Source organism: Ursus arctos, unplaced genomic scaffold (genome assembly GCF_023065955.2).
Source record: "Ursus arctos isolate Adak ecotype North America unplaced genomic scaffold, UrsArc2.0 scaffold_17, whole genome shotgun sequence".
In the NCBI taxonomy this organism is placed as follows: Eukaryota; Metazoa; Chordata; class Mammalia; order Carnivora; family Ursidae; genus Ursus; species Ursus arctos.
In genome coordinates this window covers 25,387,205-25,413,017 of record NW_026622841.1, presented here as the reverse complement: position 1 = coordinate 25,413,017, position 25,813 = coordinate 25,387,205, and the positions used below count along the sequence as shown (strand labels likewise).

Genomic DNA, 25,813 nt, shown 5'->3' with positions numbered 1-25,813 from the left:
CCAGGGCCAGCAGCTCTGTCCCAGAGAAGCTTCCCCCACCCCCACCGCCACTCTGGGCTCGGGTGCATGGGTTATTGGCACCCCAGCCCATAAAACGCATTGCCCTCCCACCTTCCCCTGTTAACAAGTCTGGAAGGCTTTGCTCACTCTGTGTGTGTACAAACATTACCCGGTATATTTTTTATCTTACTTATCCCTGGGAATCTATCTCAAAGCCGCCTTTGGAAACTCCTAAGCAGGATGTAATGCATGGATTTCAGCCTCTGCTCGATAGTTTGCAATGTAGTTATTCCCCAAGCCTTAGCACACAGGAAAAAACAACCGAAGCAGAAACGTGTTTAACCAAACAGCAGCTTGGGGGTGGGGGGAGATGGGGAAGGAAGGAAGGAAGGGAGAAAGGGAGGGAGGGAAGGACAGAGAGGCGAGGCCCAGAGCAGCCCTTGTGCCTGCTTCTTCCAAGAAGTCACTCAATGATTTCTACCTCTGCCTCCCGGTAGAAGCTTCCAGCGTCAGCCCCAGAGCTGCCTTGGCTCCCTTGGGCCAGGGGTGCCCGCTGGGCACTGTGGGCAGAGGGTAGCATGGAGGGCAGTCCTGGGCCGACCAGCGGGCAGTGACATGAAAAAATGGTTTTAACATAACTTCTGACATAACATTTGAAGGTACTTTCAAGTTTAAAGAGAAGAACATAAGGACATAAAACACGATCCCACTACCGTAACTCTATGAGGTAAGCATGAATAGGGACAAAAGTGAAATGGCAATCTAGAAAAATCAAAGCACTTTGTAATAACCATGTGGCAGGTGGGATGTTGATGTTTTCCCCTTTGAAAAGTCCTTTATTATAATAACAGTGTTTGGATAATCATAATATTCTGGCATGATTATGAATAGTGTTGGGGTAACTGGTAAGGATTGGGAAGGAAAACAGGATGTGGGATGACCCCTCTGAGAACTCATCAACCAGATGAAGGTGCCACTTGAAGCCATAATGCAAATCTCTCTTAATTAGAAGGCAAAGGGAATGCTGGGTAGGCTTGAAATAAAGGACCGGCCTGTGAGCACAGATGACTTCCAGAAGGAAGAAGGGCTGGAACTAGAACAAGTCACTCAGCCTCCTTCAACTCCCCTGCCGGCCAGGCCAGGTCTGCGGAAGGGACTGGTGTGTCCCCAGTGTCTTTTATCCTTTGTGGAAGATCAGAGCACCACCCGAAATCATCAAAGAACCAGAGCCTGCATGACCAGGTCCGACCCACCCCAGGACAGGAGGCAGCAAGCACAGGTGCGGAGGGTGAGGAAGCCCAACAGGCCACAACCACGGCCTCCCGAATGGCTCTGGGAGCCTCGAAGTTAGGGAATGAGGCTCAAATGCTCCCTGCTGAGCTCTGGTCGCTCAGTGCATTTCTCCAAAACATGTCCACATTGTGCCGCCACGCATCAGGATTTCCAGAGAACTGGGGGCTGAGGGTCTGGAGGAGATGGTGGCCACAGGAACTGCAATGTCTTCATCACATGAATGCCACATAGAGAGCAATCCGTGCTTATGGAATGGAATGGGGGGGGCAGGGAGCATGGCCACCAGGGCTGGGACGGGGGTCTGGAGGGCTTCATGGCTGAGCCCTTGGGCAGAGATGCTGGGAGAGGCTGTGCTGGGCCTACGGCTCAAAGCCCTGAGGTCCTATCCAGTTCCTCATAATCCTTAACCCCAGCTCCCACGACACAGCTCCCAAAATCACTTCTGTGCCTGGCCAGCTCCCCATATCCCACCACTGCCCACCCCATGCTCACTCTATGTCGGCACACCCCAAGGCTTCCCATGAATCGCTGCTCCCTGTTGCATCTGTGTGGACTGTTTTATATTAATATATGTTATATTGTATTATATTCTCCAATATCATCGTTATTATAGTCTCCAAAATCACTATTATCTCCAATATTATTGTTATTATCTCTAATGAGCGGGTTACTTGTCATTATAAAAGTAGATATCTGGGGGTGTTTGGGCCACAGAGGTGGGCTAAGGCCACGTTCATGCCTAAGTGCCAAGTCCATTTGGATGGGCAAGGTCAAAGGTCAAGGAAGGCCAGAGTTGAATGAGGACCTGAGAGGTGAACTGCGGCAGGCAGAAAACAGCTGGACAAGTCCAGGTGTTCAGTGATTACCTGCTGAGCAGAAACGCACAGCGAGGGCTGGCGAAAGGGCAAGAGCAGAGGCCTGGACGGGGGGACGCTGAGGACAGAGAGCTCTCACTTCCGCTGATGCCAAATGCCAGTCCCACTGAAAACTAGCAGACATTGTGTGCCATGGAAGGAAAGAAGGTCAGAGATGAACAATAGCCTCGAATTATTTTGGAAACAAGTGGAGGCAGAAATAAGTAAGTTAATAAGTAGATGAAATAAAGAGTAAATTTGAGAAGATGGAAATGTCAGAGCTGGGAAAGAATATTAAGGATTATTCTGGTTGAACCTCTAAGTCAACAGACAAGGACATCAGGCCCCTGAAGCTGTAGGATTTCCCCAAGGTCAGTAATAGATCCAGGATTCAAACCAAGGCCTCTTAATCCCCAGGACGGTGTCTGTCCACTCCTCTTGTCCAGCGGCATGATACTGTTTACCCTCTGTCCCCTCCGCAGAAGTATGAGCCACATAAGAGCGGGCACTGTGTCAGTTTTGTCTCGCTGGCACCTACAACACTGCCTGGCACACGGCAGGTGCCCATCAAACAGAATGGAATCCAGTGGATGGAATGGAATGGAACAGAATGGAAGAATTAGAAGAGCTGGGACTAGGATTTGGGCGTATCGGCAACAGAGAACCCCAAATGCCCTCTCTCCTGGCCTTCCATCTGTGGGATGCCCCACCTCTGTCCCCGCTTCCCAAGTCTCCAGCCAACTAATCTCTCACCCCAACAAGTGAGGAAAGGGTCTCCAGCACAGGCTGGGGTGCTGGGAACCGGGAGCCAGCCCTTTGCCTTGAGGATGGCGGACAGAGAACTAAAGTCCACATCCCTTGTGAGAGCAGCTCTGGAAAGTGACGGGCAGTTGGTTGGCCACAGGGGGAGAGGCAGACCCTCATCCAAGTTGACTCTTTTTAACCAGAGAAACCACGAGAGACAGAAGGCTCAGGAAGTAGGGCTGCGGGCCACTCCTGCGCCCGTGCTACGAAGACTCTGCCACCTCTCCCATCTGCTCACTTCTCTTCCGAGGCGGACAGCAGGGTCTTGGCCAATCCACCAATCCCACAATATTTACTAGATAGCCTCGAAGAAACTGGATCCTTTGACTTTGAAGGAGTTTGGGTGAGGAGTGGGGACTTTTACAGCAAGCATAATGATAACTCCTTCTAATTCCTTGATTATATTCGGGCGGCAAGACGCACGCTTCCAGCACTCAGTCTTGAACCCTCCGTTCTCCCCGACGCTGGGGCGCTGGCTTTCTGGCCATTTCCATTCCCTCCTCCATGATGGGCAACCCCACAGTCCCCACTCACAAGCGGTTAACTCTTCGCTGTTAAACCTGCTGCCACCTGCAGAGCCCAGGCTAACCACATCTTCAAAGTGACTCTTGCCAGCGAAAGAATTCAGGCAGAGCTTTGGGGGCTGAGAGGGACAAGAGCCCATTGTCTAGTCCTCCTGTCACTGCTATCTTAGGGCTTAAATAGGACTTGTTGGGACTGCCTGCCTTGTCCTGGAGCCATGCCCTGACTTCATGAATCTACGTGCCTCCTGGCTTGTTAACATGGCCTCACATTGTCCTTAAATCTCTGTTCTCTTCACCTCTCCCTGACGCTCACCTCTACCGGCACCCACCACCACCACACCACTGAATGCCCGTCACTACCACACCACCCCCGAGGAACCCTGTGCCCTCCCCTTGCTGTGTGTTCACTGACCCCACCAGCCCTTCTGGGCTTCAGAGCACCTGCTTGTGTTGTGACTGCTGTTTCCCAGGCCCTTGTCCCTCTGGTGTTGCTCCCAGCCTTGCCTCAGCTCCACCGGCTCTGACTCCCCATCCGGTGTGCCCACGAAAGCCCCCCATCCAACATGGCGCCCCTTGACCACCCCACTCCTCACCTAACCTGGGAACTGGCAATTGGCATCCACCACTGCTCAGCAAGGGTGGCGGGGTGGGAGGAAAGAGAGGCAACAGAACAATGGGCTACTATGAATTCCATTCCTCTTCCCACCTCTGGCTATTTAAACAGTTAGAAGACAGGCTTTGATCACTCTGTGTGCGTACACATATTAGCCACACCACTGCCTAGCCCACTTATCCCCAGGAATTTGTTTCAAAGCCGCCTTTTGGAAACTCCTAAGTAGGATGTAATTCGGTGGATTTTATGTTCCGCTCACTGGCTGGAAAAGTCGTTTATTCCGCAAACCCCTGGCATATCGGAGAGAAAGAAGATGCAGGAAACACGGGGCCGCTCTAGGCCCACAGCCAACGTGCGGCAGCCCGGGCTGAGGGAGGCCCCTCCCTGCCTAGACGGAGCCCGCGGAAAGTTTCTTCACGGAGAAACTTCTACGTTCTCAACTTCAGTAACTTGGGTTGTTAGTATGAAAGAGAAACAGTCTGTAAATGGCATTTAAAAGCAAATTGGATTTGCTTCCCCCAGCTGATACAGCCCCCGGTGCCGCCTGCCCGAGGACGCCGTTCACTTCTCATCTGAAGCAGCCATTTGTCATGTGTCAGAGGATCTGAAGTAAAATTCCTTTGTGTGCGACTGGCTAATAAAGAGGTTCTTAGCGTTAATAATTTACTCTGAATGCCATTCACACATTGCTTCTGTCGTGTGTTCAACCGAAGGTAGCGAGGCTGAGAGGTGGGCAAGGATTTCTGCAGATCCTCAGTCTGTGCTCCGGAATACCGTTCCCATCAAACAGCCCCTGCTTTACATGCGAGGCCAGCGGCTCCGCGGCTAGCTGTTAGCACGCATCAGGAGAGCCAGCCGCCCGAAGGGAAGAGGCTAAATCCACGGGCCGCGGGAGGGGAGAGGGCGGGAGGACGGGTTGGTGACACCCAAGGAAGAGAACGGGTCAGGGGCGTTCAGACCCCATTCGGCCATATCTGCGGAGGGACTCAATGTGCCAGGCTCTCTGCTTGGCACCAAAGCAAGGGCTTCCTCACCGTCAAGACCCTTCTGGAGTGAGGTGAGGCACAAATCAACAAAATTAACAAACGCAGACAAACCTATTCACCTTTGTAAACAAGGCTTATGTGTCGCCTGCCCCGGCCCTCCCCGCCCCAGCGATGGGGTGTCCTTCCTCTGGCTTCCCTTCCTTTAGAACCCTGGGCATCATCATTGATGCGGGTGTCCAATCAGTCTGGGTGGCTGTCACAGAATACTCTGGACTGGGTGGGAGACTTGGACAACAGACACTTATTTCTCCCAGGGCTAGAGGCCGGGAAGTCAAGATCAAAGTGCCAGCAGACCCGCAGTCTGGTGAAGGCCTGCTTCCTGCTTCACGGACAGCTGTCTTCACATTGTGTCCTCGCATGGTGAGAGCGGAGAGATGGAGAGCACGCTCTCGTGTCTCTCCTCGGAAGGCCACTGATCCCATTCCTGAGGGCTCCACCCTCATGACCCGATCACCTACCCAAGGCCCCACCTCCTCACACCATCTCACTGGGGGTGAGGGTGGATTCCAACATACAAATTTGGAGATGGGGCCGAGGGGGACACAAGCATTCAGTCCATAACAGACCGGACAATGCGAGGTCAAGGACTAATCCTTTTGTCTCTGCATCCCCAGGGTCTAGCACGGTGCTTGTCACATAGAGAGCACTGAACAAGTGGTTGCTGGACAAACGAAAGGCCCCGTCCCTGCCCTGACGTCTGTCTACTGCAGGAGGCAGGACTTAACTGAGGCTGCGGCGTGGCAGGGGGGGGCTGTGCCCCATCAGTCAGCTCAGGCTAACGATGCTGCACCGGTATGTGAGCCCAGACCGCAGCAGCTGCCAACAGCAGACATTTGCTTCTTACCCACATCCGCGAGCACCACAGCTGGCTCTGACCCTCTGCTCCACTCCCTCTTCATTTCAGCATCAAGGTGGAAGGGGCAGCCACCATTCCAAGCATGCAGGTCCTGTGGCAGGGGTCGGGGAAAAGAGAAATAATAGAGCAACATGAAGGGTCTGGAAGCATCTGCTCCAAAGAAGCACGTCACTTCCACCCACATGTCATTGTCCAAAGTACACTGCATGGCCCCGCCTGCTGTCAGGATGCCCAGACATGTCCTCCTCCCACTGGACAGCTTGGTCGGGAGGGGTAGCAAACATGGAACCGCAGTACAGACAACTCCAAACACCGTGCCAGCAGGCCACCGTAGGCCTCAGTGATCGGTCAGGGACAAAGCGTTCGGCTAAGTGAGTGTGGGGGGTGGACTGATTCCAGAGAAGTGAGGTCTTCGGTGACAGCTGCCTGTCCTGGGGTCCTAACCACAGGGAGGTGTCCCCAGCGGCCGTGTGGAAGCCTGCACATTTTCCACATTTCCAAGGATGGAAGAAGCAGCAGCTGTATCCAGGGCTCCTGGCGACTCTGCCCAAAGGCCGGGGAGATGCTGGAGTCACTGGCTTCAGCCCAGCCCAAGGATGCCCAGTCTCGGGGCACGTGGCAGGACTCGGGGCACCCTCACTGCCTCCTGACATGGTACTCCCATTCTGAGAGGTTCAGAGCTCACCCTCACTGTCACAGGGGCCAGCAGGGGGCAGTCATGGCTGGAATCAAGAGAGGAGGAGTCACAGAACCTCAGACAACCCCTGTGATCACACTCCAAGGCAAGTGCCTCAGCGTATCCTAGAGATGAAATCCTAGAGCTGTCGGTCATGTCCAGACGTGTCCACGCCCCTTCCGAGGGGAAGCGGCCAGCACAGCACACCTGCTGCCCACTCGGTGTGTCTGGACCAGATGTGGGCACCCAGTCCAAGGGCAGCCACACCGTGGGAAGGACAGGGACCTGTAGAGGCCTGGTGTGAAGAGATGAGCTGATCCCTCTCTCACGACTCTCAACCAGAGGCTAGTGAGGCGGAGGGTGGGGTGGGGTCGAAGGCCTGGGGGTGGAAGGTGGAGCGCGTTGGAGCCACGCTAAGCCAGGGTGATAAGGGGCCGCCCAGGACGAGGAAGGCCGCTGGCAGAGGGAGAAGACTAGAGAGGGTCTGCAGAGAGACGCAGATGCTGGGAGAGAGGGCATTGCTTCCGCCAGCACGCAGAAAAATGCCATTCCCAATCCAATCCAAAAATGGTTGGACAAAGGCCTTTCGTTCCTGAGTCGGCTCTCCGTCCCTGGTGGCCAAGAGTGCAGCCTGAATCCACCACCAAATGAACACCCATGGTGTGAGCCCCTCGAGCAGTGGCCCAGAGCAGGAGAGGGCCAACCGGACCGGTGTGAGGTGACGTGGGACATTTTTCCAGGAAAGGTGGAAACTTAGAGAGGGGGAGGGACTTTGAGAAAAAGAATGAAAACTTTGAAATATGTACAAAATACAATGGCGTCCTTTATAAACCTAAAGATGCACAAAGTAGAGACATTAAAGTGGACAATTAAAATGTAGTAACGAAGTAGCCACTTTATCAACGTGTTTACGGTATACTTGTCGACACGAAAAGCTGAAGGCATGAGTGGAAATTTTGATGTGCATGTTTTTCCCAAAGTCACCGTTTGTTCTTCCATTTCCCCCTTGTTGTAGCTGGGGTCCATTTTCAGTTCCTGCTGTCGCTTATTTATACCCATCTTTGCTGTTTTTTATCAATGTTGGCAAACGATTGCCTGTTACAGCGGCCTTTAAAAAAAGAAATAAAAAAGCTTTTGGCTCTATGAATTAACTCTGCTTTTTGTTTTCTGTGAAATTCATTTGAGCTTTTACCTTTATTAATTCTGTTTATTGTCTTTGGTTTTGTATTGTTGCTCTTTATCTAATTTCTTGAATTGAAATCTTAGGTCATTTGTTTTTAGACTCAGTGTCTTGTCATTAGTGGATCTAAGGCTTTAAATTATCTTCTGAATAAGACATTGCATTCTTGTACTTATCCTAATAATGTAACTTCCTTTGTGATTGACCCTTTACTCCAGTAATTATTTAGAGGAACAAGTTACTTAAATGACAGGTGCGCAGATTTCATGTGTGTGATCAATTTGTTGATGATTCCTCATTTTGTCGCATTACGGTTACTGAATGTGACATTTACGTATGATAGTGATCTTTAGAAAGGTATTGATATTTTATTTGTGACCTAACACATTATGTGAATGTTCCAAATATGTTTGACAGGGATTTGTGTTCTTAATTTGTTTAGCATATCTCACCCATTCTGATGTCATCACCCTTGTTAATCATGTTATTTGTTTCCTTTTTATCCTTACCTGGTTGTCTTGTTAATCTGCTAAGAACTAAGTTAAAGCCTCTAATCTGATGCTGTCTTTATCTGTTTCTCCCAGGAATGCTATCAATTTTTGCTTTATATATTTTCAAGTTTTTTAGTATGTGCATAATGGTTTATGATTGTTACATGTCATCTTAAGAGGAAGTCCTTTTCATCGACACAAACTATTCCTCTTTATTTGATTTGCTATGAATATTGCTATTCCTGTGTTTTATTAGTTTTCCCTGACATATATCTTTATATTTTTCCCCTGGTTTTCAACTTCTCTATTAGCTGTATAAGTATAGCTTGCTGGAATCTTCATGAAACTGGTTTTTGAAAAATCCAGTTTGAGAAGAATTTAACTCATTCACAAGAATTGTTGTTGCTGATACATTTAGCTATTCTAACAATGCCATTTGTATCCTATTTATCATCTTCCTGGTTTGGTTTTTACCCATTTTTCTGCCTTTTGCTAATTTGAATTGTTTTCACTTGATTCCATTTTTAGTATCTAGAAACTATACCCTAGATTTCTACTTTTCTAGTGTTTACCCTTAACATTTTGTGAGTAATCCCTTGCATTTCTATAACAATATCTACACTGGTCAGTACCTAGAGTCACCCCTAGCTCAAACTGAAAACAAACTGACTGCCTACCACTCCCTCCCTCCCTCCCCACTTCCACCTGTTATCTCCCATGGTGATCATACCTGAAATATTCATTCTAGCTTTTGCTTTTTAAATATTTTTACAACAAACAACAGGTTTTACTAATTTCTCTTCCCTTTATTGTGTCTTCCTTGTAGATTCATTATTTGGTATTTGGTACATGTGAGATATTCAGTTGTATAAAATCTATCTCAACTTTATTCAGATATATTTTGGGGGGAAAGAATCACACGCCTTTATCCTACAGGCACTGAAAGTTATTTGAAAGTGTTTTAAGAGGTGTATTTTTTTTCTGTGAAGGGAATATATTATTTTGTTCATATTAATTTCAGGAATAAGTTAACAGAAAGCCTACGAAATAACAGCTTAAAAAACCTTGAAGTGTATTTTGCTCTCAAGTTAAAGGAAGCCCAGAGGGAATCAGTGCAGGTCTAGTGTAGTCACTGCATGGTGTCAGGAACTCGGGCTTCTGTCTGTTGTCTCATAGAACATGGCCCAAAGCCACTTCATGGTTCAATATGGCTGCTAGGACTCCAGCCATTACATCAAAAATAGCAGGAAGGAAGAAGGCAGAAAAAGAAGGACACCCTATCCTTTTAAGGAGACTTCCCAGAACACAATAATTCTACTTATGTTTATATGCTATACCTAGCTGTAACAGAGGCTAAGAAATGAGGTTTTTTTCTTTAATTGGATGGAGATGTGCCTACATTAGGGCACATTACAGTGAATTTTAAGAATAGCAAGAATCAATAGAAGATTCTAAAAGCTTCTAAAGAATAGAAAAAGTCACATTAAAAATAAAAGGTCACAGGGCGCCTGGGTGGCTCAGCTGAGCGTCTGACTTTGGTTCAGGTCATGATCTCAGGGTGCTGGGATCGAGCTCCGTGTCAGGACCCCTGCTCACTGCTTCTCCTTTTCCCTCTGCCCCTACCCCTGCTCATGCTCTCTCTCTCTCTCTTCCTCAAATAAATAAAATCTTCAAAAAAAAAAAAAAAAGACCACATTCCAATGATTCAGAATCAGAATATCTACAGCAACACTAGAAGCTAAAAAGCAACAGCCCAATACCTTCAAAATTCTGTGGGAAAAGGTTCTCCATCTTGGAATTCTATCTCCAACCAAACCCTGCAGTGTGAGAGTTTTCATCTTTCACAGGGAGGTACTGAATGATGCAGTTCACGAAAATGAGAAAGTGAGCCAAGAAAAAGAAAAACGTGGGATCCGAGAAACAGGAACCCAAGAAAAGAGGTGAGGAAAAATCCCAGGAAAATGGCTGACAGAACAGTTGACACATCTGAACATAATGAGAAGAGATCTTCAGGTCTTGGGAGAATTTGGGAACAGATTCGCAATCATGTACTAACAGGTATATAAACTAAACAAATAAAAATGAAAACAAGTCTTAATTCAAAGGGGAAAAAAAAGAATTATAATCTTAACACACTGCACAGCTTAGCCTGACTAGTATCTCTAAGGTCACACAAATATAAGCACCCAGCAGTGACTGTCACCGAAACTTCTGCGGGAGCTCCACAGACGGGGGCAGGACAGATAAGTGTGTTTGGTGGGGAGGAAATGGGCATGTAAGCATGTGAGCAAACTAAAATCTAATTTTCCATAGCTGCGAGTCAACAGATAGTTCTTAAAATGGAGAAATCAGAAATAGCTACATACACCAGAAATGGAGAAATACAGAAGTAAACAGCAGGAGAACTGGCTACAAGAAAGGACAGTGGTTGCTCCGGGGAGTACGAATTTAGGTTGCAGAGACAGACGGGGTAGCACGCTGCTCTTTCACATTACAGCCCTAGTAACACTTTTTTCTCTGTATAAATGGCACAGTTTGCTGAATAATATAAATCAAATATACTTAAAGAAATAGATTAATGCCGGGCAATTTGGGGCTCCTTCTTCTTTGTTGGCAGGGGAGGTGATGGGGAAAGAAGGCATCTTCCACACTAGCCAAATACATTAATTCTTCCGAGGCGAATTGGAAGGCTGGTAAATGTTCTGAGTCCGTACTCGTCTGATAGGGCTTCATTTTGCCCTCACACTTGAATGATAATTTATGTTCAAAGCCATTTGCCCTTGGAGCTTTGAAAATATGCTTCATTATTTTTTTGTATCCAGTTTTGCTGATGAGGAATAGGATGTCAATCCAGTCCTGGTGCCCATGCGTAGCAGGTTGAATCGTGTCCCCCCCAAAAGATGTGTCCACGTCCAAACTCCTAGCAACAGTTTTGAGTGTGACCTTCTTTGGAAAGATGAGATCCTGTAGGGTGGGCCCTAACTCTGAACACTAGTGTCCTTATACCAAGAGAGGACACAGGGAGAGCTGGAGAAGAAGGCCATGGGAAGGCGGAGACCGAGATGGCAAGCCAATGAGGGGCCGGGACTGGCGAAAGCCACCAGAGCCAGGGGACAGGCGCCCAAGTGACACTCCCTCTGAGCCTCCAAGAGGGACCAATGCTAACAACTTTTTGATTTCGGACTTCTGGCCTCCAAAACAGTGATAACTACATTTCTGTTTGAAGCCACCCAGTTTGTGATACTTTGTTATAGGAAACTGACAGACATGCCTGTAATTATTTTCCTCTTTGAAGGTTTTCAGGGGTCTCCCCGTATCTCTGATGTTCTAGAATCTCATTGTGACACGTCCATGTCGATGGATTTTAAAATTTTGCTGGCCATGCCCGGACCTTTTAAGTCTGAAGAGTTTTATCTTTCTTTGGTTCTAGAAAATTCCCTTCTATGAATTCTTAAAGTATTGCCTCTCCTCCATCATTTCTATTTTCTCCTTTTGGTACTCTTAATTCATAAATGCTTGGTGTTGATTCGCTTTTCTCTCCTATTTTCCATCTCCTTCCCTTTGGCATTGCATTCCTGGAGAAATTCTTGTCTTGATTTTTCAGCACTCTCCCTTCATACGTGCTCATTTTGCAATTCAGTGCCTCAATTTTGAGATTTATTTTTTAATGTCAACTAACAAAATTTTAATTTCCATCATCACTAGTTGGTTCTGATTATAGGGACCCAAAAGCCCCATATCTTTTAGAAGATACCTTGTGGTTGGAAAAAAGTTGTATTGTGTCCTCAGAACACCATCATCTGATATCTTCTTCAGGTCCCCTTATTTCCAAGCAGGAGAAGAGTCCAGAACTTGTCTCTGATTCTGACATTCGCGGCTACTAATTGCACCCCTTGCCTGCTGAGCACTTAATGTGCATGACCTTATTTAATGCTATTTATTTAACATTACCATAAGGATGGTAATATTCATATCCCCATTTAATAGATGGGCCAGCTAAAGCAGAGTAGAGTTTACTCGCTGCCGATCACAGTAGAGCTAGTTAGTAGTACAGATGACATCTGAATGAAAGTATGGCTGATTCCAGAATCCGAGCACATGGCCACTCCATTATTTCGCCCCGAATGATGTTGCATATGACACAGCCCATCTCTAGATATTGGTTGGTGCATTTGTTAGTGGAGAGCAGTGGTTCCCAGCCAGGAATGACTTGTTCCCTAGGGGACATGTGTCAGTATCTGGAGACATTATTAATTGTCACAACAGGGGAGAGAGGAAGGTGCTCCTGGCATCTTGGGGGGGGGCAGAGAAACTGCTAACCATCTTACAATGCACAGGATGGCCCCACAATAAAGAATGGCCCAGCTTCAAGTACCAGCAGTGCGGAGGTGGGGACACTGTGGTGTGTAGTGTCTAAAACCTCTTCCAGCCCTGTGAGCCCTTGGTGACTAGTCCATAATGTTGGGGGTAAGTGCAGAAGAGTAGCCCAGAAAGGCTTGAGTGGGCCCAGGCTGGCCACTGTCATGACAGGACAGACTCTAAGGGTGAGGGACGGGCGTTCCTCCCAGGCCAGAGAGCCGCAGTGTCGCAGCAGTCGTCAGCCCCTCGAACCCCAGACTCCACACAAGCCTCTTCGGACCAAGTTAACATTCACCACGTAAAGCCCTTTGAGACAGGACACGTGGCTTATCAACGTGGGAGTCTCCCCTTTGTTTCTTCTTTCTCCATCTCAGACAGGTTCCGCTTCTCAGCCCCAAGGAGTCCTGCAGGCTGGAGAGCAGAAAAAGACCCAGGCACAGACAGGTGGCCAGGACGGCAGCCAGATGTGGGGGCAGCCGGCTTCGGGAGCAGCTGCAGAGGCCGTCCCCAGGCTGGGAAGCCAGCCTCCCCGAAGGAAAGCATGCCTAGAAGGGAAGGGAGCCTCGAAGGGAGGGAAGCGGGGCGGAGCGGGGAGGGGGTCTACCCAGCTGTGCTCAGGTAAGGGGCAGAGCTCAAGCAGTATTCTACTTGTCTAAACTGTCACATGAGGCGGTCCCTTGGGAAAGAGGGAAGGCAAAGAAGGGAGCCTGCAAGCAGAATGGGGAGAGGGTGTCTGAGCCTGGCTCCCCTGCACCCTGTTGTCACAGCTCATTGTGGCCGGCGGGATTCCGGAGCCACCACGCATCTGGGACCAGCCCCGGGAAGGTGCTGAGGCCCCTCCTAGCCGTTCTGGGCCCTCTGGCACCCATGGATTTCTCTCAAACAGCCTGCCTGCCTCCCCTGCCAACCCCACCAAAATGAATGAAACACAGAGGAGTGAAAAGCAGGGAAGCTCCCCTGCCCTGGAACATGTCTGGGCCCAGTGAGATCAGCTGCCCAGCAGTGGTGAGGTGAAGCAACCCTCCCACGTGCCCCTCCATTCTCCACCTGCTGATGAGGAACCAAGGCCAGGAGGAGGGGACGCCGGGGCTAACACAGTCCCGGGGCTGAGCCCCATCCCAGAACCCCTGGGAGCCTGCCACACCTCCCCACAGCCAGTCTGAATCCTGCTGGGCCCCACTCTGTGCGGCGACAAATGGAGGAATGAAATCTCAGCTCATCAGTCCCTGTTTTTCAAACTCAAATCCCATTTCCCTATTGACCCACTGGAACATTTTGGAGATCGTTCATCTTCATTTCTGATTGATTTTCTGTCAATATTTCCCTGCCTCGCCCCCACCCCAGCCTTTCCATCAAGTAGTTAATGAGCTGTAAACAAACCCTTGGATGCGCTAGGGGGTGGTTTTCCAGAAGCCTTTGAAGAGTGAACCAAAGTTGGGCAGCACAAACTGCCCCCTCTGGTTCTGCTATGGGTGTGTGTGTGTGTGTGGAGCTTAGTTTCTCTCACTTGGGGTTCCCATGACTGATGAGGTGAGGACAGCCTCTCCCTTCTCCAAGAAGTAACTACCAACTTCCCAACATGAGGGCCTTGCATTGACTAAACCCCAGATCGCTCTCCTCTGCCTCCCACCACCCTTCCGCTGCTGCTCTGGTCAAGGGCTCCAGAAGGAGCACCTATGCAGGAGGTGGGGAATTCAGGAGCACAATGGAGGCATCAGTTTGCCTCCTGGCAGGTCCCAGGATCTAGCTGGGTGGGATCCAGCTGGGAAAAATTAGGAAGGGAGGCCTGGGTGGGGCACCTAAGAGGGATGGAGAGTTTGGAAGCTTCCCAAAATGACAGTGAGCTGGAGAAGCCACCCACGACCCCTCACCGTGGGGGTCTCAGTTTTCTCACCCATCCCATGGGGTCAAGAATTCCTTTCCTATCTACCTCCCAGGAGTGTTCGAAGGATGTGGGGACGCGGGGCTTGGGAAAAGTCTAGAGGAATTACAGATGTCAGCGAGGTGACCATCCCCCTTTCTCCCAGTCCCTCTGGCCCCAACACTGCCCCCCCCCCAGCCCCATCTGTCCTCCCCACCCGCCAAGGCCCCGGAGTTTTCCTGCAGCCCTTCTGAATGTTAACACGCAGGGAAAACTTCAAGGAAAACATACAGCTGATAAAAATTTAATGCTATATGTAACAAAGCAGAATGAATATTTAATCCGTGCTTTTATGCGAAACCACATAACCAACCGGCCCCACGCAGCGGCGAGGACCGCGCGGCCCCTCCCCGCTCGCGGCGCCCCGCGCCCGGCAGCGAAGCAGTTAAACTGCTGGCAACAAGCAGCTCCTAATAAACACTCGGCTAATTCTGTAGGAAAAGCACTAATTAGAAAAGCAATAATAATCGGTGTAATTGCTCTAAATTACCCTCCTAACAGAGAACGGCGCTCGGAGCCGGGAACGCAGCTGCCGCCGCCCAGCCCGGAGCCCCAAGCCCGCGGCCCCGCGCTCTGCTGCCCCCTGGCGGCCGCCGCGTGCGGCGCCCGCCTGGCTGCCAAGAGCCGCCGCGCGAACCCCGACGCTCGGGCGCCCCTTGGTGGCCGCGCCCGCGCACTGACCTGAGGACAGGCTGGAGGTCCGGGGCACTGATACTTGCACTTTGTCCTCTGCCCTCAGCCTTCCTCTCCGGGGACTGCTGACAAGGAACCAACGTCACACTGGCTGGACTCAAGGAACAGAGAGCGGGGGCAAAATCATAATGGAACGAGTGGACCTCTAAAGAGTCCTCAGGATTCGGGATAGTGTGGATTTGGGGGATTGCTTTGGGAATGGGGTTGAAACAGACAATCTCAAAGATTGGGGGCCTTCCTCAAACGTGGGAGCTCAATATTACAAGAGAGACGGGATGTTCTGGGAAGAGCTTCTCAGAGCCCAGCCTGGCGGGAGCATTGGAGTCCCCTGTAGGGACGGGACGGCTTTTGACCTGGCCTGAAGTGAACAAGGGTGCAGTGTCTTCCTGATGTACAGGGAGCTCTCACCGGATGTCTCAGCACATGCTCATCCCTGCCTCCAGCGCTCCTGCGGTCAGCCTTGCTTTTCAGAGTGAGCTGGGCCCCTCAGCCTGTGCGTCTCTTTGCTAGCCCGCCCCAGACGAAGCCCCAGGCACTGTCCTGGCCATTTGTCTTTAGGCTTCGTTGTGATCCCGCGCACGCACTGGCAGCTTGAGAGTAGGCTCCCCTCCGCGTACACGGTGCTAGGAGCCTGCAGTCACTCCCAGTAAATGCTTGGTGGATGAATGCCTAGCACATGCTGGGTGCCAACATGGGGGACAAAGGTGTACCCTCTGGGTCAGAAAGCAGGGCTGAAACCAAAGGTGCCAGCAAGAAGCAGAGGAGCGTCCTCTGATGTGCACGGACACAGGACCCTGCTGGCTGGGTGGTCAGGGAAGCCCTCTGGAGGAGGCACGGTCTCAGCCAGCCCCAGGGGAGCTAATGCTAGAGTCTTACAATAAGGATCCAGGGAGCTTGGATGGATTCTGGTACAGCTTACCCCTCAGCAGAGGGAACAGGGAGGGATGTATGCCAAAGAAAACCCAAATACTGCTCCCTGTCCCCAGCCCTCACATGACCGTACCCCCTTCCTGACACCAGCGCCGGCCACCCGCCTCTTCACTCCCAAGCCAAGGGGGGTAGTATGCATAGTCTGGGGACCAGACTGCCTGGGTTCGAATGCTGTCTCTTCCATTGACTCACTGTGTGACCATGGGCAAGTTTCTTAACTCCTCTGTGCCTCATTTCCCTCCTTAGTTCAATGAGGATACTAATCGTAGTAACCTAACTCATGGGATTTTTGGGAAAACTAATTCAATCAGCACACGGAAAGGATCTGGAGTACATCACCCACTCAATACAGGTTAGCTATTAATATTGTCTGATCTGTGTAATAGAACCGGACATACCATGCTTAAACAACGACATGTCTGAAAACCTAAATTTAATGATCTCCAAGGTCTCTTCCAGCTTTAAAATTCTATGATTTTAAAACGATTTCTTTTCCTTTACTCACTTTCCCACCTCTGAGCCTTTGCTCCTGCTGTTCTCTGCCCCACACACGCCTCCTACCTGCCTCGCGTCTCCCTGTAAAAGCCCTTCCCTGGGCAGCTTCCTCCTCCTGGCCAGGCAGAGGTGGTCTGCCCCTCCTCCCCCAGGCTCCTGGCACTCCCCCCTCCCCATTATCCTCTGTCCCCCTCATCTGTTCCTCATCTCTCCTACAGGAGCCCCCGGAACCTGGAGAGCTCAGGGGGTCGCTCGCCTCCCCCACACCTGGCCTACAATAGATCGTTCCATTGACGCTAGGTTAATGTTACAGATAAGGAAACTGAGGCACAGAGCCATGGAACAAATTCCTGGAAACACCCGGTCAGTTAGAGCCAGGGGGAGAAGCCAGGGCCCTGGCTCCCGGGCTGGCTCTGCGGCTTCTCCTCTCAAGGGGGTCTCACCTGCTCAATTCCCGGGCAGGCTTGGGCACAGCCAGGCAGCAGACTTCTCCCCGCCACGAACGCAGACGTCGGCGTAAGATGAGGGACCCCCCCCGTGCGCGCGCACGCAAACGCGCGCACTCACGCACACGCATGCGCACAGAGGCAGTACCATTTCCGAGGGGATTTGTATCATCTCACATCTGGGCCATTGCAGAAGCTTCGAATCGTTTCCCCTGCTTCAATGGGTGCCCCCGCCTCCAGCCCCATCCTCCGCGTAGCAGCCAATGACCTGCTAAGATCAAGTCACTTAAATCAAGTCACTCCCCTTGCAAGACGTCAATGGCCCATCTCAGAGTTAAAGCCAAGTCCTTCCAGCGGCTCCCAAGGTCCTGCAAGCTCAGACCCCAAGTTCATCCTCCCCCAAGCCCCCCACACTTCGTTCCAACCACATTGGCCTATTTGATATTTTCAGACACGAAGGATAGTCCTACCCAGGCCCTTCCAACCGCCTGCAATGCCTTTCCCCGAGATGGCCACATGGCTAACTCCCTCTCAGCCTTCTGATCGCTGTTCAGATGCCCCTCCTCAGAGAAGCCTGTCCTGGCCACCATATTTGAAAGAACACCCAATCATGCCTTATCCCCCTACCTAGCTTGGTTTCACAGAACTTCCTCACTTGACTATATGTGTGTGTGTGTGTGTGTGTGTGTGTATACACACACATATATGTCATTATTTTTATCGACTCCACTAGACTGAAAGCCTATAAGTCATTTTCCCTTTTGTTCACTCATGTATCCCCATATCTGAAATAGTATTTGCCGCACGGTGTGAGTTCAGTAAATGTTTAATAAATGTTAAATTAATTGCATAGTTGTGAAGTCATAAAGAAACGAATTTCTAATGGTGGAATTCTATGCATTGCTATTGAATGGGGCAGAGTGGGTGCCAGAAAAGATTTGTAGAATGAAGTGACTTCTTGATGTCTCTGTATGAATCCTTCATCTTCCATTTTTAAGGCACGCAGTTGGTGTCCTCCTTCATTAGAAAAGCTGTCAAAGTATAATCACCATTTTGTTGGTGTTGGGTGGTCAGTTTGGTTGTCTGTTTGACTGGTTTTCTGGGGCTGAGTACCTGTGGGGCACTCCCAGTCTTCTCCATGAGGTGAGGTTTACCAAAGCACACACGGTAGACACCATGTCTCTCCCCAGAGGTCTCTCCTGACTCCAGGTCCCCACCCCCAATTGTTTCCGGCCCAGCCAAATGGAAAATTTAATTTCCAGCTAATTAGCCCTGGTTTTGGTGCCCCTTGTCAAGTTACGGGACTACCCCTTTTCCAAGGGAGGCAGGCTCCCCACCCACACGTGGCCAACATTTGACACTGCCTCTGTAGGGAGGGAGACAAAGGCCCCCAGCCCTGCCATTGTCTCTGCTCGGGAGGTCATGGGAGGGCAGATACAAAAGCCTGATGAATTCTTCATTACCCTCTGAAAGGGTGGTTCCTCCACATCCTCAATCATTGGTCACAGGTGGGCCCTTGAATAGAGGAGTAGGACATACCTTCTCCACCAACCTGTTTCCTTTCTTGAGTCTTTGAACAGGGCTCCCTCAACCTCCTTCCCACAGCCTCCTCCCCTGGGAGGTGCCAACCATGCAGTTTAGCTGAAACCAGAATCCCCACCTCAAGGTCACAGCAAGTTCATCCCAGCATCCAGAGAAACTCCCCTTCCTTCCACACCACAGTCCCTGCAGCTGAGTGAAGCTTCAGAGATCAGCAGGTGAGACCCTGGTTCTTGGTGGAGCTATCCCCTACCCTGCTCCAAAAAGGGTCTCCAGGGAGAGATCTGCCCCTCCTTCCACATGGACAGGCCTAAGGAGGAAACACCCTCCTCCAGCTGCTTCCCCACCAGGAGTCCAGAAGCAGAACTGGGCCTATGTCTGGAAGGGAAGGGGGCCACACTCTGCCACAGCGCCCTCTTCTGGTGGATCCCATGCCCTGTGAGGACTGCAGATTTCATGCCCTGTCCTGACTCTAGCGTCCAAACCACAGTCCCCGGCTCTCAAGTTCCCTCCTCACCCAAAAAGCCCTTCAAGGCAGCAGTCCTCCGGCCAAGTCTCTTCTCCAGAAATCAATGGAGGGGGAGGGAGGAAAAATGAGGTCTGGGGGGAGGAGCTGGTTTGAGTTAATGAGCTATGTGCTTTCCTTTCCCTATAATCCACGGTATTTGATGTAGCACCCAATTTAACTTTGCTGTGGGATAATTTGTCATGGGGTTGTTAGGATGGGGAAGCTAGAGTGGTATGAGGAAGGGTGGGCAAGACAGGGCCAGAGAGAACAGGGGACTCTCCCAGCACTCCCTAGAAATCCTCCCAGGGGAGGCATACTCTGTGCCCTGGGAGCCCAGAAAGAGAAGAATGGACAGGCTGAGGACTCCTGAGGGCAGAGCTAGGATGGGATCAGGGAGGGATGGAAGGACCCAATGACTGCAGGACCAGGCCCCAGACCAGGCAGATAGGACCTGGCCTCTCTCCTGAGGACAGGGCTGTGTCTGTGTGACTCTCTAGGGCCTGGGAACCTTCATACCTATTTACTGGATCTGTATAATCCGGGAACCAGGAGATGGATTGATTGATTGATCGGGTCCAGGGACCATGAGTGAACTCCACACAAAGCTTCTCTGCATCCCTGAATGTGGCAGAACCAGGACATTCTGGCCTCATTTCTGTGTCCCTGCCCCATGCTTCCCTTATGGCCAAAAATCAGAGGATGTCAGAATTAGATGGCCCTTAGAAGGTAACTCATTTTGCAGAGAAGCTGGATGGCCATAGGCCCTGGTTTGCCCAGATAGCTGTCCCAGTTTCCACTTATTGTCCCAGGCTAATTATTAATAATCCTCCCTTCCACTCAAAAGAGCATCCTTACAAGGTAGACCGTGAGCTGTATGTGCCCCTGCAGAAAAAGACAGGTGGTCATGCTCAGGGTCCCCCGATGTCCTGTGTTCTTCCTCCTCTGCGGAACCACTGCCAAACGCCAAGGCCTGGCACTCAAGTCCACGAAACTGGAGGCCCCCTGCCCACTGGAACCCATGTCCTTCAGGAAATCTCCCCCATGACCGCAGCCTGCAGGGACCCACCCACATCTGAGCCCTGCCATCCCCATCCTGGGCACGGCACTGACCTGTTTCTCCACCAAAACGTGCCAGAGTGGAGTGTGGGTGGAGGTGTGTGGAAGAAGAGGCTGGCCGGGCAGCAGGGGCCAGAAGGCCGGGGTCTGGGATCAGTCATTACACATTTCTCTCCTGGGACTGAAACTCAACAGTGGCTAAAGGCCTGACTGGGAGATGGGGAAGCCATCCATGTAGATGGGACTGGAATTACAAGGTGGATTTGACAATTTGCATCCCGTGGTCCTGAGCAGAGCGGGATGGCCAGGCCCTCTCTAGTAAGACCTTACAAGCTGCTTTTCTGGTAGCCTGTGGCCCTGACGTGTGTCCATTCCTACCACTCACTGAAACCTGCAGACCCCACTCTCCAGTCCATTTGTCGTCTGGTCCACCCATTTTTCTGCGGGCCGGCTTCCTGGGAGGCAGTGCCAGCCAGGTACCAGCTGGAGTACTGGATTCTCTCTCCTCCTTTCTCTTCTTGGGAGGTGTGCAGTCCCCCCACCCTACCTCCTCCAGGCACTCCAGCCTTCTCTCTTCTGGATAGACCAGGCTCCTTTCCGGGGGTCTGGAGCTACCTGAAGCCTGCCTCTCGCTGCCGTCCACTCTCTGGAATATAGCACCACCTAGTGGCAGACTGCAGCCTAACAAACAAACAAAAAACCTGGGACAGGCTCCCCGCATCAGAATTACTGTGAGCCTGAGCATGAATCAGACGTAGGAGGGTTTAACTCCCGCCTACAACACTTACTAGCTGTGTTATCCTGGGCATGTTATTTAACCTCTCTGTGCCCCGATTTCATCTTTTGTAACATGGTAATAATAAAAGTATCTCTCTCAAAAAGATGTTGTAAAGATGAACTGAGTTGAAGGATTAGAACACTTAGCACAGAGCTCAGCAGATAGAAAATGAGTTTTTAAATGGATGCTATTCTTATTGAGATGATAAAATGATCAATTCAGGTTAATGTTGTAAGAATTCAGGGGAAGGTGCACCCACTTATGAACTGGAATCATGACAGAGAGCTAAACAGATGAGGTAAAGAACTGAGAAGGGCCCTGCAGAGCATGCCAGCACGGGCCAGTAAGCCTCTTCAGGCCTTGTCTTTAAATGAGGACAAGACAAAGTACTTGAAGGTAGAGAACCCAAGCGGATCAGCCTTAGGGTAACATCTTTCGGTGATTAACATGTAACACACCTACCATGTGCCAGGCTTTGGGGCTTCAGAGACGAAGAAACATAGTCGCCGACCTCAAAATCACAATCGCAGTCTGGCTCAGGTCACAGAGAGAAGAGGTGGTGGGCCTTCCCCACCCCAATCCCTACACCAAATACTAAAGACAAATGTCAGAGCCATTTGTTACAACTGCATCCTCAGCAGGGAGAATTCCCAGGATGTCACCCGCCCCCCCCCCCCCCGCCCCAGAAAGGGTGATCCAGGGGTCGGCGGGGCTGCAGTCTCATCAGATACTTACCTGGGGAAACATATCCTTCTGGGGCTCCCTCAGTTCATCAAAGAATTCATCTTCGCACAACTTATGACTGAGGGCCCTTTGTTCCTGTGGTCTCTCAGCATTTAGAGGTTTCTTTTCTTTTCTTTTTTTTAGAGATTTATTTCTTTGAGAGATTGAGAGACAGCAAGCAGGGGGAGGGGCAGAAGAAGAGAGAGAATCCTGAAACAGACTCCCCACTGAGTGCGGAGCCCGACACAGGACTCAATCCCAAGATCTGAGCTGAAACCAAGAGTCAGCCACTCAACCGACCGCACCACCCAGACCTCCGGGCATTTAGTAGTTTCTCACACCTCCCTGCCACATGGCCCTCTCCATGGACAGTTCACACATGCCTTTTTTGCTTCTTCAAGACTAGCAGAGCAGCCTTTCTCTTCTGGTAGCACGGAGTCCTCCATAAAGAAACATGATCATGGCAGTGACTTCCCATCATCTCTGCCAAATTCTATGGATTAGAAGCAAGTCACAGGTTCCCCCCCCCCCACTCCAGGAGAGAGGACTGTATGGGAACATGGATCACTGCGTGCGTCTGCCACAGTAAGTCAGACGGTGATTGCGCTTAAATCAATGAGCCTTGAACAGGAGAGTCAAGACACTGATTAGCTTTTGATTTGATTAGATTAAGCGTGCTTATTAAAGTTTCTAGGGTAACCACTTAGAGGATAGAACCAACGTATATAACTCCAAACTAATGGAGGGGGAGTGGGTGAGAGTCCTCAGTACAAAAGAAAACAAAAAAGCAGGGGGTGGGGGGGATAAAAGAAACAAAGAAAATTGAGCAAGTAGAAAATGCAAAATAATATCAATAAATCTGCATGTTATCAGTAGTCACAAGTGTAAGTGGATTAGCTTGCCAGTGAAAAGATAAAGTTCGTATTACTGAATTCTTAAATCATCGAGCTACAAGCTATTTGCAAGAGACATTTTTAAAACACAAAGATGCAAAAAGTAAAAGGATAGAAAAAGTAAATATACCATCAAAACAGTAATCAAAAGAAAGGAGACTGGATAAATACATTATGATTTGGTCATCAAGTGGAATATCTTCCAGCAGTGACAACGAGTAAATCGCAGCAATATTGACCAACATGGACTGTTGATTTTTTTTTAAAAAAAGCAAATAAGTAAAAAATAAATAAATAAAAATAAATAAGCTAGTCATAAAAGAAGGCATGCAATATGATTCCACTCAAATAAATTTCAAAAGCATTCAGAACTAAGTAATATGTTGTTTGTAATACACACCTATGTAATAAGTTATGAAGAAAAAAGAAATAAACAGAATTTCTCCAGAGATGGGGAAGGGATTTGGAATGGGTACAAAGAGGTTACAAAGTGATTACAATGGAAACTTGGTAATATTTTTAATTGAATGATAATATAAAACAGTAAGTACATGAAAACAATTTCTTACATTTAATGTACAGTAGACGCATATTCATCTTATTTGTATTTTTAATATCTTTTATAAGTTCCTGTGTATAATATTCTTTCCGATGTGTTTAAAATTCAGTAAATATTTTAAAACTTTTGAAATCCTGATAGTTTACTGTGTTCTTGACCCAGAGGAAAAGTACAGCAATGTCACCATTGGAAGAGAGGCCTTCCCCTGGGATTGCTGCGAACTTCACAAACACCAACTTGCAGCATCCTACAAGGTCAAGTCTCTACCCACATAGCCCAAAAAAGACACAGAAGTGTTCATGGCCGTTGCAGCCAGAAGACACTCTCCTGCCAGGGATTTGAGGCTAGATCAAGGGATCCTTGTTCCTTTTTGTCATTCCAGTGAACCTGATGGACGTCCACTCCACTCTGGACATCTCAGGATTTCTGTTCAGGTGAGAAACTTCCCCACCACGCTATGTGATACTATGTGCTTGGGTCAGTTTCTCATTTCATACCATTTTTGGTGACACCTGCCATGTGCCAGACCATAGGCTGACTGCCAGGAGGACCAAAATGAAATATGGCAAACACTTCCCACCCCCAGATGCTCAGAGCCCGGGAGTGCTGCAAACAAGTAAACGGGCAAATGCAATAAGGAATGTTCAATGCAGTAAGGGCCTGAACTCTGTGCACGAGGGGAAAAGATGGGGAGGATTTCCAAACTCAGAGCGGAGATAGGGAGCATGGCTGAACAAAGTGGCATCCAAGCTGAGAAGGCAGGGGACCTACAATGCCATCCTCCCAGGGTCTACCGAACCTAGATTCAGAAACAACAGTTCATGGATCTATGCCCCAAGGATCAAACCATTCCTGGCTCCTACTGTCTAGTCCTCTGACGCCCACTATGTCCTGCCCCAGGCCCTTGGCAGGGGGTCTGGTGTGTTGGTCTCCTGCATGACAAGCAGAACTGGAGGACTGGACTCTTGGCTTCCCACCCTGAACTCCCTCCACCAGAAGCAAGCAAGACCAGTCCAAACTCTCGAGCCTGGGGAAGCTCAACCTGGGGGCGCCGGGAGAGGAGATGAGGAGGCTGGGGAAGCTGGAGGTGTTCATCTGTAGTGGGGAGACCGGTTCTACAGCTGTCTAGCTGTGTGGTTTGGGCAAGTCACATCGCATCTCTGGCCTCAGTTTCCTCCTCTGTGAATTGGGCATAAACTATGCCAGCCTCTCATGATAGAAACAGGGTTAAGGAGCTGATTCAAGGAAGCCCACTGAGAGACACAAAGCTCAGGCTTTGTTCTCAAGTCTGGCCAGGGACTTGAGACTCCATAGGCCAGAGACTCCTCCCTCTCCAACCAAGGCCACTCTTGGCACACCCTCCACCCAGACCAGACCCAGGCTCACTCGGTTCCCGACTCTGCACTCCCATGCAGCCTCCCAGGGGACCTAGAGGAAGCTGAGTGCAGAATGGGTGGAGAGGAGGGCATCAGACCCTTTCCTATAACTTGTCCAGACAGGAACTTGGCCCCCGGGGGGGTTTCTCCTTTTGCCCAAAGGATGCTATGCACCCCAGCACCACCAGGTGGCCCCAAGGAACCAGCCACTGCTTGGATCTCCACTCCAGGGGCTCCTGAGACAACACATTATTTTAAAAGTACAGAATCCTGAAGCAGAGGGACCTCAATAGAGAAAATCCAGGCCAGCCTCCTTAAGTTTTTGGAAACCACAGACCTCTTGAAGAATCGGGTGAAAACTATTGACCTTCTCCCCAGAAAAATGCCCCAGCCCATATACTCAACTTAGGACATAAGGAAGACTTTCCCCTTGTTGGTACCCTGGGGGCCATTCCGTCTTTTAAAGAGAGGGCACTGAGCAGAGATAAGACATTTCTCCACATTTCAAGGTCACTTTACAGGTTATTTATCCTGCAGTTGTTTACTGGGTGACAGCTATGTATATGTCAGGCACTGTTCTACGCACTGGGGATACAACAGTGGCCCTCAAGACGACATAGGCCCTGTCTTGCAACCTAGTGAGAAAGACACTCTAGAAAATAATTACTCTCATAATTAATCACAGTTGGGACACAGGGATCAAAAATACCATGCTATAGGAATATATAAGGGGGATCTGAAGGAGAGGAGAGGAAGGAAGAAAGGCTTCTCTGAGGAAGTGACGTGTAAGCTGAGATTGGGGGTGGATAGGAGGAAGTCAGGTGGAGAAGGGAAGGACAGCATTTGGGCAAAGGTGAAGGAGTGCGGCTGGCGGAAGCCAGTGGGGCTGGAGCAGCAGCCCCAAGAACATTGTCAGGAGTCTGCTCGGTTTCAGAGGTACCCTCAAGGCTACTGCAGGGGTCGGGGTTAAGCAAAGTTTTCGTAGACAGGCTACCAAAGCATAAGTAACCAAAGGAAAAAACAAAATAAATGGACTTCATCACAATTACAAGCTTCTGTGATGCAAACAATACTATTAAGAAAACAGGGAAAACAACCTAAAGAATGGGACACTGTATTTGCAAATGATGTATTTGGTAAGGGACTTGGATCTAGACTGCTAAAGAACTCTTACAACTCAACAATAAAAGGACAAATAAC

At 49.8% G+C, this 25,813-nt stretch overlaps 1 long non-coding RNA gene across 1 annotated transcript in view; it reads right to left on the bottom strand.

Moving 5' to 3' along the window:
* Positions 1-25,813, bottom strand: part of LOC113253393 (uncharacterized) — a 72,422-nt gene that overhangs the window by 32,147 nt on the left and 14,462 nt on the right. The window contains exon 5 of the long non-coding RNA XR_003315388.4: positions 5,979-6,081. This is a non-coding gene — a long non-coding RNA (uncharacterized LOC113253393). The remainder of the gene's footprint in view (positions 1-5,978; positions 6,082-25,813) is intronic.